General features: G+C 43.8%; 1 long non-coding RNA gene across 2 annotated transcripts in view; it reads right to left on the bottom strand.

The window, feature by feature from the left end:
* Nucleotides 1-14,169, bottom strand: part of LOC103346706 (uncharacterized) — a 115,368-nt gene that overhangs the window by 34,999 nt on the left and 66,200 nt on the right. The window contains exons 6-8 of one of the 2 annotated variants that reach the window (XR_011384383.1): nt 14,021-14,139; nt 13,478-13,572; nt 11,961-12,020 (exon numbers count right to left, since the gene is read on the bottom strand). This is a non-coding gene — a long non-coding RNA (uncharacterized lncRNA). Of the gene's footprint in view, nt 1-3,150; nt 3,290-11,960; nt 12,021-13,477; nt 13,573-14,020; nt 14,140-14,169 lie in introns of those variants that run through there. The other variant, XR_011384382.1, reaches the window with a different exon arrangement.

Below are 14,169 nucleotides of genomic sequence, written 5' to 3'. Positions count from 1 at the left end.
ACCTTCCTGAAACACGGTATAGAGATAAGGCTGTCTAGGATGGGAAAACCAGTGAGAACAAACACCTGGACTTAATATGGGTTCATTTCAACTTCTGGATTTGAACAATCAGCACTAACAGGAACAGCAAGAGTGGATGACGAGGAAACTGGAACATCCTTGAGGACGTGCACCAAAGGGCTGTTTCTGAGTAGTCACTGGTCAGCATCTCATAAGATGAGGATCAAGGAACGATCCTTGGGTGTCAACACTAGGAACTGCTAACCAGAAGGAAGGGAGACTCGATTCACCACATACTGTAAGAACTAAACCATAAAACACAATACCTACGGATTTTGAAATTTTGTGTTGTTTGAAACACAGGGACAAATAGAGATTTCAATTCATCAACCGATGTTTTAGAACCAATTATATGGCAACCATTGTGGATACTGTGCAGAAACAATGCCCCTGCCCTCTCAGACCTAAATATGGTCTAAAAATATCATAATCCAAATGATTTCAATATTTCAAAATCTAATTTAGAAGTAAAAAGAACCTGTATTGAGTTATTCAGAACATTATAGTTTTATAACTGAAACAAATATACTTAGGAAGTAATGCTTCCCTCTCAAAATTTCGGTGCCATCCTCGGATCTAGGTGCCTCTGATGATAAACAGAGTCCCCATATGCTTAGTTAATGCAATAATATGACTGGACTATGTACATTTTACATGATATGTTTCCTCTTATAACTGCATTCATTACAATATAACAATATATTCCTCAGGAACTTTTTCATAAAATTAGGGAAACACTGGATATCACAGAGACAGGATTAGAATTCAGTGGGGAACTGTTGGTGGGAAGGCAAACTGGTCAAGCCACTATGGAAGTCAGTCTGGAGATCCCTCAGAAACCTGAAGATAACCCTACCGTTCGACCCAGCCATCCCACTCCTTGGAATTTACCCAAAGGAATTTAAATTGGCAAACAAAAAAGCGGTCTGTACCCTAATGTTTATTGCAGCTCAATTCACAATAGCTAAGACCTGGAACCAACCTAAATGCCCATCAACGGTAGACTGGATAAAGAAATTATGGGATATGTACTCTTTAGAATACTATACCGCAGTAAGAAACAACGAAATCCAGTCATTTGCAACAAAATGGAGGAATCTGGAACACATCATGCTGAGTGAAATAAGCCAGTCCCAAAGGGACAAATACCATATGTTCTCCCTGATCGGTGACAACTGACTGAACACCAAAAAGGAAACCTGTTGAAGTGAAATGGACACTATGGGAAACGGTGACTTGATCAGCATAGCCCTGACTGTTAATGAACAACTTAATACATTATCCCTCTTAGTAGTTTTTTTTTGTCTGTTCTACTTAATATGACTGGTTTAATTCTGTAATTAATACACAGTTATTCTTAAGTGTTGAAATTTAACTGAAATGTGATCCCTGTTAAACATAAGAGTAGGAATAAGAGAGGGAAGAGATATATAATTTGGGACATGCTCAAGCTGACTTGCCCCAAATGGTAGAGTTAGAAACATACCAGGGGACTCCAATTTAATCCCATCAAGGTGGCATGTACCAATGCCATCTCACTAGTCCAAGTGATCAATTTCAGTTCACAATTGATCATAATGAAAGGACTAAGAGTCAAAGGGAGCACATAAGCAAGTCTAGTACCTGCTAACACTAACCAATAGAATAAATAAAGGGGAGAGTGATCCAACATGGGAAGTGAGATACTCAGCAGACTCATAGAATGGCGGATGTCCTAAATAGCACTCTGGCCTCAGAATCAGCCCTAAAGGCATTCGGATCTGGCTGAAAAGCCCATGAGAGTATTTCAGGCATGGAAAGCCAAGACACTCTGGCAAAAGATCTCTGTGAGTGAGATCCCAGTGGAAAGAACAGGTCTTCAAAGAAGGAGGTACCTTTCTCTGAAGGGAGGAGAGAACCTCCACTTTGACTATGACCTTGTCTAAACAAGATAAGAATCGGAGAACTCAGAGGGCTTCCATAGCCTTGGAAACTCATGACTGGAGCATAGGGAGATTACTGATGCCATAGACAGGAGTGTCAATTGGTAAAGTCAACAACAGGAGTCACTGTGCACTTACTCCTCATGTAGGATCTCTGTCCTTAATGTGCTGTGCATTGAGATTTAATGCTATAATGAGTACTCAAACAATATATTTCACTTTGTGTTTCTATGGGGGTGCAAACTGTTGAAATCTTTACTTAATGCATACTAAACTGATCCTCTGTAAAAAAAAAAAAAAAAGAAAGAAAGAAAAGAAAGTATCAACTCCCAACTTGACTCTCACTGGGATTAAACATGACAATAGGTCTGATCTGATTTCATCATCATTAAAAAAAATCATCTATTATTTTTCACTTTATGTTTCTGTGTGGGAGAAAACTGTTGAAATCCTTACTTAATGTATACTAAGCTGATCTTCTGTATATTAAGATAATCGAAAATGAATCTTGATGTGAATGGAAGGGGAGAGGGAGTGGGAAAGGGGAGGGTTGTGGGTGGGAGGGACGGTATGGGGGGAAGCCATAGTAATCCATCATTCGTACTTTGGAAACTTATATTCATTAAATAAAAGTTAAAAAAAAAAAGAAAAAAAAAAGAAAAAAAAAGAATTCAGTGGGGGAAGGACACCTATTAAGCCATTGTTTTGGGTTTACCAATCAATGCTATCACTGCTGTGTTGGAGAACCCTCAATGCAAACTGAGATAAACAATCTTAGTAAATTAGGAAAAACAGGAAGCAAAGCCTGTGAGCAGGAACCTCCTTGCTGGATGACCAGATCCATTTTCTCAGCTCCTATCCACTAAGTAAAACTATAAATCCAGAAAATGAAACAAGAGACCTGGAAATTAACACAGTCGCTGGGCATCTAAATCACCCACCCAAAAGAAGGTGACTCACCTGCTGCTGGTTCACCCACCCTGGCATCAGAATTCAGCCAGGTAGGCTCACACCTCCTGGAACTGTATATGATATCCCGAGCACATATACGTTTTACAATATACAATTTGCAATCTATTTAGAACATGTGATATTAAATTTATAATATATAAATATATGAATGATACACACAAGCATTTCAAGACTCACCAGGCAAGGATGGACAAACCTGAGGGTCCTGTTGAATCCACTGCCACTCCTCCGACACCAGCATCCCGGCCCTCCCTGCAGGTATTGCTCCTGGCTGCTCACCTCCTTGTTCTTAGGGCCTGGGCTTAGCACATGTTCCAATGAAGAACTCCACGATGCTGGACACCAAGAAGAGAAAAGGGAAACAGCAGCACTGAGTACCCTTTTTATAAACTCAGTATTCAATGGCATACATCAAGTCTGATTGGATTACCTCCAGGCTCCAACCAATCAGAAAACAAAGACCAAGCCTGTGTAGGCTTGCACAGGGGGTGTGGCTCCAGGCTTCTGAGCTCCTGCTGTCTGTCCCAAGTAGGCAGGGAGGCCAGGGTCCAGTGCAGTGGGGCCACAAGTCGATTGTTTGTTTCACTTTTGTCATGGAATTTATTCCACCGTTTGATCTAAAATTTGACAGTACATACTCATCTGCTTTTTCTCCTTAGAGTGTTTAAATAAAGTGAAATTGCTTTTATACAACTCATGTATTGGGAGTGGTGGCTGTTTTTCAACTACTGGATTACAGAAAGAAAACAAGTATGGGATGTTGGCATTACAGGTGGTGGCTTAACCCACTGCACCACAACACTAGCCCCTAACCACAGAATTTTAGAAGCCCAATGAGTCAGAAAATAGATTGTCTCATATGTGGAAGGAATGAAAATGTATAGTTTCAGTAATCTGAATTATTTTTATTGCAGCAAACACATAGATATTTCAACTAGGTGATGAGGTGTCAGATATCACACAAATGACTCATTCAGTGTCATCGTTACCATGGCTGTGTCTTTTCCTCTAACAACTTGTTTAGATGCTTGCTTTAAATGTGTGGCCAGCCTTGGAAAGCTGGAAATCTTGATGTCAAGCAGCTGTGAGATGAAATTTAAAACAGAGCTATGCCAGCTAGAACCACAGCCTAGACCTAATTCTAGTGTTTACCTCTTGGAGATAGTTGGAAATCAGAAACTATAGAAGTAAGAAAACACCATCTCCACCTCCAGACTCCACATTAAGCACCATGTGCACTGACCAACAATGCTTTACTCCCTCCTCCTTAACAAAAAAAAGAAGAATAAAAATAAGTCTATGATTGCTGCACTATGCTTATAAGATACCTCTGCTTAAAGATCCACCATTAAATACAAAATGTCAAGGTTGTATAATAACTCTAAGAGGTTTATAACTCAGAGAAAGTTCCAGGAGGCAGGTTTAGGCCTGTCCTTGTCTCTGGAAAAGTGGGCAACCCCTCAGGGCCGCAATTGTTAGTGAGCAATACTGAAAAGTCACAAGTTGAGGGACTGTGTACTAATGGAACCCTACCAACCATCTAAATGAAGAGAGAACCATCATGCACACATTGTGCGCATACCACACCACCTGTGGGTAAGACTTCCCAGGTGTGCACAGCACTAGCCCTGGAAGTGCCAGTCACAGAGTGTAATGGTGCCCACGGGAGCTGTGCAGTGTGACCACTTTGCAGTAATAACATCTCTACCCAACAGCTCTTGAGTAGCTCAGGGGTATAACAGGTACATCATGTAAAAACTAGCAGATTGATTTTTACACAGTTTCAAGAATATCAATCAGCTCATTTCACACAAGTCAGTATGTGTCACTTCTGAAGAACACTATCAGCAAACTTCAACAAAAATTTCAGTCAAGGTTTTAGGTCAGTTTATACTGTGGTTCTGCAAGATTCTTTTTCTTTCTACTTGAGGCTTTCTTTGAATGGATAAAGGTTCTTTTAAACATTGCATTTATTTTAAAGGCAGAGTTACATAAAGAGAGGGAGAGACAGAGAAAGAGAAAGAGAGAGGTCTTCCATACACTAGTTCATTCCCCAAATGGCCACAACAGCCAGGACTGTGCCAGAACAAAGCCAGGAGACAGGAGCGTGGGTGCAGGAGCCCAAGCACTTGGGTATCTTGTGCTGCCCTCCCAAGTGCATTAGCAGACAGCTGGATTGGAAGTGTAGCTAAGACTCTGAATCAGTGTCCATGTGGGATGCTGGTACCACAGGCGGCGGCTTTACCAGCTAAGCCACAACGGTGGCAACAAATGTTCTTATTTTTTACTTTAAAGATTTACAAAACCCCTTAGAAAGCTAAAATTTTATAACATAGCCAATAACTCTGAAAGGCCTAGAGTTAATAATGGGTGGAGTAGGGCATTTGGCACAGTGGTTAAGGAGAAACTACCTGGCCTGGTGACTGGACAGTGCTGTCTGTGACTGTCCACCAACCTACTTTGCTTTCAGCTGTGAGCACCAGAGCTTTGAAAGCACATTTAATAATGTACAACACAAAAAGGCAGAATGAAGGGCAGTTAGGCACAAGAGTGTACTGCTCTAGTCTTTTCCACACTGAAGGTGCGGAGGTCTGTTCAACTCCTGTGTATATTTCAACAAAGTCATCCTTCTGGTAGTGAAAGAGCTGGCATGGAATGCCACTTCATTATGCAGAATGCTGACAGAGACTTGCTGTCTAGTGGTTAAGATGCTGCATTCTAGTGGTTCAAGGGCTATGGTACATGAACAGCTTCACTCCTTCAAAGATACACACATGTGGTTCAAGGTTTCATTCGTCTGAACACAGCATTCAACAAAGAAAGTAAGTAGCTCAATTATCTTCCTCTAGCAAACCAAAAGTCAGTGCATCTCTGGGGTTTCTTCTGGAACCTGCCTGACTGGCTCTTTTCTCAGGCCTTCTGTGCTTGCTATTGCCAGCTCCAGCAGGATGGGGCCTTCTGCAGGTAATCAGTGGGGCTCAGACTTCACTGCACGTGGGTCTCTATTCACGAGTCCCATCAGCAGAGAACCTTCCAAGACCATCCTAATGGCATCCTCTCCTGCACCTGGTCTCCCCATACACACCTCCTCCCTTGTCCTTTTCTCTGCTTTATTTTTCATTTGAAGTCTTCACCACACTTGACATTATATTCTACTGGAAGTGCTCAAGGCTGACCCAGTCTAAAATGCAAGCTCGTGAAGGCAGAGCATGGTCTTGTTTATCATGCTATTCCCAGGGTCCCTGGCCAGTAACAGCCTTCCATAACCATTATCTAAATTAATAAAAAGGAATGGAAGCCAAACACCTCTGTTTCTAGCTTAACAGATGCTCACCTCCCTGTTAGCTTTAATGGACTCCTCTACACCGCCTGCCCTTGGTGTGCCAACAGGGAATGATGGAAGGGCAGCTCTTCCCTTCCAAATGTCTTGTGTTGAAGCAGAGATGCTTCACTGAAAGGAATGTGAATTATAAAAACCTGGTGTTGATGGAAAGCACAGGAGATTTACCTCACTGTTTGTGGAAGTCTAGACGGATGCAATCCTGGAGGATAATTCAGAAGGACCTAGCAACATTTTAAACAGGAATGTACTTGACCTAGTGATTCTCAAATAATGCAGGTCATCAAAACAGTTCCAGGGATGCTCAGGTATGGATATTCCAGGTTTCTCACTCCAGCATTATTTTAATGGTAAAAAGTCAGAATTATCACACAAAATAGCAACCACTTGTGTTGGAATAAAATGTAATCTTATACAGTCACTGAAGAGAATCAGATCTGTATGTTTATAATGATACAAAAATTACTCTACTGTCAAGTATAAAAAGGAAGATGGAAAACCATCCTATTAAGAACACAGTTCTGCACAAAGTCATTTCTATGTGCATGTGAGCACAGTACACACACAAATACACCCCCACACCCCCCCCCCCCCCACTTTTATTAAGTTGGGGAAAGCACCTGTAAGAGGATACACCAAATTGTCACAAGTGCTTCGGACATCTCCAAACAGAACTGAGGGCTAACTTCCATTTTCTTTTTTTCTACTTCCACTTTCTAAATCATAAATTGTGTAATGTGCACACTTTAGGGACAAGTAAATCACATTCAGAATAACAAAAAGTAAAGATGCTGAACTTTTAAACTCTGGAGCCAAAAATCTTCAATATTTATGAAACTAAAATTCTGGGCTCTGGTATCAAGTTCCAGATGAACAAATGCAACCACTACTTGAGGCTTTATTTATTCCTGACCCATAGAATGAGGCTGGGAACACTTGTCCTATCCTCTGCTCAGGGTTCCCAGGTAGCTAAATTAAAGTCATAGGAAGAATTAAAAGTGAAACTTACGGCCTGGGAAAGCAGCAGAAGATAGCCTAATTCTTGGGCCCCTGAAACCATGCAGGGGACCTCGAAGAAGCTCCTGACTCCAGCTTTTGAATCGGTTCAGCTCTGGCCATTGCAACCATTTACGGAGTGAACCAGTGGATGGAAGACCTCTCTCTCTCTCTCTGTAACTCTACCTCACAAATAAATAAATAAATCTAAAAAATTTGCTCTATCTCCCACTGCTTTTCAGAGAGAAGGTGGATAAAAAGGTGCTGTGGTCTCTAAATCCATTTGACAAAAAGGACTAAGATTATGATCAGGAGCAGTAGTAAGCAGGTTTTCAACCATAAAATGGAATAAAAACTATGTTTCTTATCACACCAAGTGTTGGTCCATTGCTATTCAAAAGCAAAGCATTTCACCCTTGTAATTATGCTCACACAACATGCTTTTATATACCCTAGTGGTTTGGAAAATTTCTTCAGAATACTCAAGGTTTATTTTTAAAGAAGAGAAAATGCCAGCTTTGATAAAACGAACATGCCTGCACTTGAAGGGAAAATTAAACCTTCAGAAAAAAAAGCAGTGAAACCACCAGATTGTGAAAAGGATACTTTATCCACCAGGAAGTTTCTGAAAGCTGTTTTTCTGTCATATACAAACAAGGTGTCCAAACTCAGGACTGAACAACACTTTCTACCATCGACACACAGCCGTAATCCTAAATTATGGTTCTTGCCAAGGCTTCAAGTAGAGGGTACATTTCTAATTATGCTGGGTAAGCTCCGACTCCCTCGGTTTTGAGCAAGCAGCAAATTGTAGTCTAATGCTGCAAAGTTCTATCAAGTTCCTAGTACCACAGGTTCAGTAAGTTATAACACACTTAAGATGGTGAATTTACTGATAACAAAAGATGGCCAAAAAGACTTTCCAGATACATTTCCTCAGGTTTTTAAACAAAAGGCATTTTAAAGTTGCTACAGCAATATAAAAGGAAAGTAAAGACCGCCACTGTTAAGGTCAGAGATGCTGTCTCATCTGCATTCCTTGTAGGTTGAGTCCTATTAGTGAGTCTCAAACACCATTCTGCAGAACTTCATAGTGTTTTTCATTTCACAAGGCTGTAGTGATTGTTTCTGGTGCCCAATACAGACAACTTAGTGCTGTACTGCTCAAAAAATCCAAGCAAACCTTGTGGTTCGTTCAATTCTAGAAGTCTCTTCTGCCTTCTAATTTATTGCTAATTATATTTCTCTGCTTTTTTACGACTTTTCCACATGGAGAATTCTCTAAAATACCTTCAGGCCAGACTTTAGTCCCTGGATCCTCAAGAGTGCAATAATGTACAGTCTGCAGGGTACTGTAAGAGGTCAGCGAGAAGTCCCCTGGTGTTAACAGCTTGAGTAATACTGTTTTCTCCTTTACACCACATCATTAAATTGCTTTCATTATCCATAAAGTAATTCTTTATTTCACAGCAAATGAGATCTGACACTAATTCAAATAGGCTAATTTCAACCTAACAAAATAATTTATTCCTAATAACTAAAGAAACAAGACAATGACAAAAAAATTTGCAAAGACTTGTTATGATAAATGAGGGATCTGCAAACATTATATAGAAAATATGTGTTACAAGAAATATGCGTGAGTTTAAAAAATTTTACACCAAAATAAAGTTATCTTTTGATTCCATTTTCCATTAACTTTCTGAAGTATTCTCATGAAGAAGAGAAAAAACACGGCTTTAAAGACGGATCCTGGGGCCAGCGCTGTGGCTTACTTGGCTGATTCTCCGCCTGTGGCACCGGCATCCTGTATGGGTGCCGAGCTCTAGTCCCGGCTGCTCCTCTTTGGTTCCAGCTCTCTGCCGTGGCCCGGGAAGGCAGTGGAGGATGGCCCAAGTAATTGGGCGCCTGCACCCGCATGGGAGACCTGGAGGAAGCACCTGGCTTCTGGCTTTGGACTGGCATAGCTCCAGCCATGGTGGCCATTTGGGGGGTGAACCAACAGAAGGAAGACCTTTCTCTTTCTCTCCCCCTGTCTAACTCTATCTGTCAAATAAATTTTAAAAATATGGATCCTACCAGAGCAAAGAATGATGCTACCTGATAATTTACAAGGGAGAGGCCAGCAGAGAAGAAGCAAGAAGCCTAAAGATTCTCCAAATGCACCAAAATGCTGCCCTTCCTGAATTGCAAGCTGACTTGAAGCAGAGGAATGAAATTTCCTTTCCAAGTTAGAAGAAATGCACCCATTAGCATTAAGTTATTTTTTAAAGATTTATTTTATTTGAAAAAGTTAGAGGTAGAGCCAGAAAGAGATAGAGAGCCAGAGATAGAGAGCCAGAGAGAGAGAGAAAGAGAGATCTTCCAACAGCTGGTTCACTCCCCCATGACTGCAATGGCCAGTGCTGAGATGATCCAAAGCCAGGAGCCAGAATCTTCTTCTGGGTCTCCCAAATGGGTACAGTGCCCCAAGGACTCGGGCCATCTTCTACTGCTTTCCCAGGACTTAGCAGAGAGCTGGCTCAGAAGTCGAGCAGCTGGGACATGAAGCGGCACCCATATGGGATGCCAGTACTGTAGGCCAAGACTTTAACCTGCTGTGCCACAGCGCCAGCCCCAGCATCAATTTCTTATAGGACCATCCCCTTGTCCTTCTGAGACTCTGCTCCATACTAGTGAAAAGACACATTTTTACCTTCTAAGTTACACACAGATTCAGCGAGAGCCTCCAGAGCACCATGGGTTGCTGTGCCACCCTGGCATCCCAGGAAGATCACACAGTCCCAGCAGGAAGCACTCAGCTCCACCCTGAGGCAGCACTCATAAATCCACCATGCATGTCTGCGATCACAGTTGGATATCCAAGTGGTCACACAGATCCAAGGAACTCTGTTACATATTTTCTGGCCTCTGGACACTCAGAAGTCAACTCAGCACAACATTTCCAGAGGCCAGAGCCTCTACACCTAGGAACAAGCAGCTCAGAACATGTCCTGGGGGTTGGGGCAGTAAACTTCCCAAGGCAGGAAAGGTTCAAGTTGCACATAAAGTCCTGACCTCATGTCCAAGATCCATTTGTGGAGCTCTTAAGGTGACCTTAATTATAAGGGGGCTGTTTTGGATGCAACCTTTTTTTTTTTTTTGGCAGGCAGAGTTAGACAGAGAGAGAGAGAGACAGACAGACAGACAGGTCTTCCTTTTCTGTTGGTTCATCCCCCAAATGGCCGCTATGGCAGGTGCACTGTGCTGATCTGAAGCCAGGAGCCAGGTGCTTCCTCCTGATCTCCCATGTGGGTACAGGGCCCAAGCACCTGGGCCATCCTCCACTGCCTTCCCGGGCCACAGCAGAGAGCTAGACTGGAAGAGCAGCAACCAGGACAGAATCCAGTGCCCCAACCAGGACTAGAACCCGGGGTGCCAGCACCACAGGTGGAGGATTAGCCAAGTGAGCCACAGCACTGGCCTGGATGCAACATTTCTATCATCGGCCTTGTGTGAAACTTGATTGCCAGGCTCAGAGCAGGAATACAGCAGGAACAGACTGTCCCCTGACTCATTTGTGAACACAGTTCTGACAGTGTGGTACCATAGAAGCACTAAGCGGAGTCGTGGGGACTCAGAATGCTGAGAGAACCTGCAGGAGGTCTCTGCCACACAGCAGCATTCCAGTTCCTCTCAGTGCTCAAGGCCAGGAATGAGGAGCCTTACACCAGAAAAAGATACCAGCCCTAGCTGGAAAAGGAAAATCAAGGAGTTTGATCACAAGACAGTATGACTAACTAGTCCACACAACCCTCAGGGAGCTGACTTAGTAAGACATTAAGTCTGCCCAGGTGCCCTGGAGTGTCATACAATTAGACCTGGATGGGTTAAAGCCAATGGGTTATACTCAGTAGCCAGGGATAACCTCATGGGCATGCAGCCTACATAGTCACATAGGAACAGTCACACAGGGCTGGCACTCAGAAGGGCCTGCACTGGGTTTAAACCTCTGCTGGTGGTGTCTTAAAAAGCCTCAAAATTTTATCTCTGAACTTGTGTTTTGTAAGCAAGTCAAAAGAACATGAGTCTGAGCCAAGGAGATACATGGAAGAAAGGAAAGAGCTTTATGTTTTAGTATCTTTAGTGGCACTTTACCACTGCCTTTGGAACAAGGTGCTCACAAAATTGTGCAGCAGGCCCAGTTAGCAGTGGTGAGGTAAACCCCTCACAAGTAGCCAGCCACACTTTGAAGGAAGAACTAATCAGGGATGGGCTTTTGGTATAGCAGCTAAGCCACTACTGGAATCCCCACAGCCCATGAGAGTGCCCAGGATCAAGTCCTGGCTGAAGTCCTGATTCCAGCTTCCTACTACTCCAACCTGGGAGGCAGCAGGTGACGGCTCAAGTTTTTACATTCCTGCTATTCACATAGGAGACTTGGATTGAGTTCCCAGACCCTGGCTTTACATACCTTTCCAGCTTTTGTGGGCATTAGGGAAGTAAACTAACGCATGAAATATTTCTTTCTTCTTTTGAAATAAATAATAAAAGAATAATAAAAAAAAGTCTAATCACCAGGGACCTTGAGGATTCCTCAAACCCTCTGGTCCTAACCCTACCAGCAAATCTCCTTTCATACCTCAGGGTCCCTCTTAAAATTCAGTTCCAGTCCCAGGGTGGCAAGCTGCCCTCCTCAGACTCTCCCAACAGCTCAAGACTCCCCACTGGTGTGTACCAGGACACAAGACCTATACTAACAAATCACGGCATGAGGCCATTGCATTAGGAAGAAGGGTCCTTAGTGACACAGCTCAAGTCCCTGTAGTTATGTTGCACACAAAGACAAGCCCAAAGACTAGGAGCACTGGTTTTCACCAGCTACCACCTCTCTGATACCCCAACTCTGGAACTGCTGGAAGCGGAGGTTCCAACCCCAGGAGGGACACAACTCTGGGGCAAGCACAGCATGATTTAAACTGGAACTTCATTGATCTCTATATATGGCCTAGGGCTGGTTCCCACTTCCTTTAACTCATATTTCTTTTTTTTGGCAGGCAGAGTGGACAGTGAGAGAAAGGTCTTCCTTTTGCCGTTGGTTCACCCTACAATGGCCGCCACGGCTGGCGCACCGCGCTGATTTGAAAGCAGGAGCCAGGTGCTTATCCTGGTCTCCCATGGGGTGCAGGGCCCAAGAACTTGGGCCATCCTCCACTGCACTCCCGGGCCACAGCAGAGAGCTGGCCTGGAAGAGGGGCAACAGGGACAGAATACGGTGCCTTGACCAGGACTAGAACCTGGTGTGCCAGCGCTGCAAGGCAGAGGATTAGCCTACTGAACCGCGGCACTGGCCCTTAACTCATATTTAAAAGGGTATCAGTGGTGCCTTTCTCACAGAGCTTTGAAGAGGATTAGACAGGACAATGTTGTATAATTAAATAAAGCTCTTGCTTCCCCTCCTTGTGTTGTTATTTAGAAATGAGACAATGGTACATTAAGAAGCCTGACCACTGAAAGTGCTTCATTAATGCTGATTCTCTTAAACATCCCTTCTTGGCCCTCCTACCTTTATTGCTGTAAACAGACCTTTCTATAACCAACAGTTCCTGTCCCAAGATCCAACAGTGAGTGCATTGTTAGTTCTGCATAAGCTGAATTCCAACTGTGTACCAGGGACTACAGGAATGAAAGCAGAGAGACAAAGTCCTGCCCTGGACAAGCTCACAGTTTTATACAGGATATAGGTATTTAGCAAATAAATGGTGATGAAATGGGTAAGCAATTTACATGTATGGGTAGTGTGTTACAGAAGCTCTGGATACTTAGTTTTGCTGGGGGGAATGAGAGAAAAGTATCATAGAGAAGGAAGACACCCATATGGGATGCTGGTACTACAGGCGGCAGCTTCATCCACTATGCCACTGTTCTGTCGGCCACCCCACCCCCACCCGCAGGCTGTTCCCACTTGTGATCCAGATGTATGCTGAAATGCCTAGGAAAGCAGAGGATACACCCCAAGAACTTGGGCCCCTGAACCCACTCTGGAGTACTGGATAAAGTACCTGGCTTCTGCTCCCGCCTGGCCCAGCCCTGGTAATGTAGTCACCTGGGGGGTGAACCCATACACGAAGATCTCTCCCACACCTCCTCATCTATAATTCTGCCTTTCAAACCAGTATTTAAATAGAAAAAAATATCTAGTACTTACTATGAGGTGTCAGAATCTTGGGACAGCCTGGAACACAGCACAGAGGGATTCTTGGCATTTCTCTAAGCTTCTGCTTTCTCCTTCGTGTGTGCAGCCTGTGAAAATTCACCAGATTATGTGCCAATTAATTAGAGCGTCCCCGTGCCCCCGTTTTCCTGCACACACACCTTATGCTTCCTAACAACCTGGAGAAGAGAGGCTGTGAGTCAAGTCCCCCTCTCAAGGACGTGGCAAAGGCTACTTCTGGCCAGGGATAGAAAAGCCCCAAGACAGAACCAGGCCTGTGGGAAAAGTTCTACCTCTCCCAATCCCCACCACCACACATGCCCACCAGCACTCCTGTCACTCTCCCCCTCCCTTTCCTCTCCCCCACATGGGTTTCTGCCCCTCCCTACCTTGCCTCCCCACCTTCATGCCACCTTTTCATTCTCCCCCCTTCCTCTCTCCTCCAGCCTCCTCTTGACACCCACTCTTCTCCACCTTCTATCTCAGCTACCCCTCACACACACCCTCCCCACTCACTGTCCCCCGGGCCCCTCCTACCCAGTGACAGGAAGGCCACCATGCCAAACTCTCCACAGAAAGAGCCTTTCTGTTCCTCTGACACAGGAATCCAGACCTGAGGTGTAGTCTTTCAGAGGGGCCAAAGAAGAGGACTGTGCCTAGAAAGTTCCAGAAGCACAAGATAACTG

The sequence above is a fragment of the Oryctolagus cuniculus genome, chromosome 19, assembly GCF_964237555.1.
Source record: "Oryctolagus cuniculus chromosome 19, mOryCun1.1, whole genome shotgun sequence".
NCBI lineage: Eukaryota > Metazoa > Chordata > Mammalia > Lagomorpha > Leporidae > Oryctolagus > Oryctolagus cuniculus.
The sequence above is the reverse complement of the archived record's forward strand: the minus strand, read 5'-3'. Positions and strand labels throughout refer to the sequence as shown.